The sequence below is a fragment of the Sphaerodactylus townsendi genome, linkage group LG15 (assembly GCF_021028975.2).
Source record: "Sphaerodactylus townsendi isolate TG3544 linkage group LG15, MPM_Stown_v2.3, whole genome shotgun sequence".
In the NCBI taxonomy this organism is placed as follows: domain Eukaryota; kingdom Metazoa; phylum Chordata; class Lepidosauria; order Squamata; family Sphaerodactylidae; genus Sphaerodactylus; species Sphaerodactylus townsendi.
Window position 1 is genome coordinate 928,916 of NC_059439.1, and position 2,081 is coordinate 930,996.

Consider the following 2,081-nt stretch of genomic DNA (forward strand, 5'->3'; position numbering starts at 1 on the left):
GAAGGATATAATTGCGGGATCTAAGCAGAAAGCTTAGATTCAGCTTTCTCTGTTACTCTACGCGTTGTAGAAATAAACTGCTTTGGGACTTTCCTACGGTCTCTGTTATTTCCACGTTCGAGAGCCTGACAGTATCAATAAGAGACTCTACTGATAGTACATCCCAGGTTTGGTGAAGTTTGGTTCAGGATGTCCAAAGTTATGGACCCTCAAAGAGATGTGTGGCACTTCATCTTTCTAGTATTAGCTCCCCATTGAAAACAATGGAGGATGGGGGCCTCCCTTTGGGAGTCCCATAGCGTTGAACCCACCCTAGAACCAAACTTCACCAAGCAGGAGAATGTCAACAACAAAGGAGACTCTCCTGATAATACATCAAGGTTTGGTGAGAAAGTTTGGTTCCGGGGGGTCCCAAAAGGCCATGGACCCTCAAAGGTGTGGCCCCCATCTTCTATTAGCTCCCATTGGAAACAATGAAGGATGGGGGCACCCCCTTTGGGAGTCCATAACTTTGGACCCTCTGAACCAAACCCTCACCAAACTTGGGTAGTATCATCAGGAGAGTCACCCAAACAATCCCTGAAAGTGTGGTGGTGCTAGCCCAAACAATGCTCCCCCTGCAGGCCAAAAACCAAAAAAGGACTAAAATGTTTTTAAAACCCACAAACGGGTGGGCGGAGCTTCGGACATGAATGGGGGGGGTTCAAACCCGAGAACCCCCCCCCTTACCTACGTGCATGGCTGCCGCCGAGACCCAGTCCAGAGAGGTTCCCAGCAAACAGGAGAAGATCCGGCTTTGTCCGTGCCTCGTCTGCACAGCATCAGGGGGGGGAGTGAGTGTATTTTCCCTTAGGTCTACTTGCTGCACAGATGTTCTCCTCCAGGAACTCAAAGGCTATGGAATGGAAAATGGAGAATGGGAAAAAAGCCAACATGGGGTTTTCTTCTGGGGTCTGTATAATGCACACCCCTGCAAGCTTTTTTGCACGAATTCTTACCTTTGAATGTTCAAGATGTTTCTGGACATATCTTGTCGCTGACAGAAATAATGCCCTTTTGGCTGAAAACACATACCAGCCATTTTTTTAACCAGAAAAGGTGGGCTTTATATACCCATAGGTACTTGCTCCCAATGGAAAGGACATTAAATATTGGTAATGTGAAAGAGCCATTTTTTCTTTTGAGGGCTGTGTGGAGGCCACTAAAGCGTAAGGCAGCACAATCTTCATGACTTCAATACATTCCCTGAAACAGGGACCCACCAGCTGTGCGGGAGAAATGCCTGTTACAGCTCTCAAATATATTACTGTTGAGAAATGTCTCAACATTACTTATTTCTAATTATATCAATTCTCTCTCTTGCATTGAAGTTGGATCCCGGTGCATGTTGTCGTGTGCACCAAAAAATGGGGGGTGGGGGGGTGGAGGAAGTTGTAGGTTTGCAAAATAAAGGCATCTGTCAGAGGGTGGAATGTTGCAAATCCCCCAAACTGGGTTAGTCATTCTGAATCCACGGGGAAGAGATGGAAAGAAGGGAAGGGGAAGTGTTTAGACTTGATAGGCGTAGGTCACTGTTTAAGAGAATAGATGTCTGAGTAGTTCAGAAGAAGAAGAGTTGGATTTACATCCCCCCCTTTCTCTCCTGTAAGGAGACTCAAAGGAATCTCCATTCTTTTCCCCCCTGCACAAAAAACACACTGTGAGGTGGGTGGGGGCGGGAGAGATTCCAAGAACTGTGAGTAGGCTAAGGTCACCTGGTATGTGTTGGAGTGCAGAAGCTAATCTAGTTCACCAGATAAGCCTCCATACCTCATGGCAGAGCAGGGAATCAAACCCAGTTCTCCAGATTAGAGAGCACCTGCTCTTTACCATTACACCAGACTGGCTCCCAGGACAAAAGGTGGCTCTTTGACTTTGAGGAGGCATCTTAACATGTTTGCTGGGAGCCGCCTGAGCTGTGGAGGCTTATCTAGGGAATTCAGAGTAGCCTGTGCACTCCCACACACGCCAGCTGGGTGACCTTGGGCTAGTCACGGTTCTTCGGAGCTCTCTCAGCCCCACCTACCTCACAGGGTGTTTGT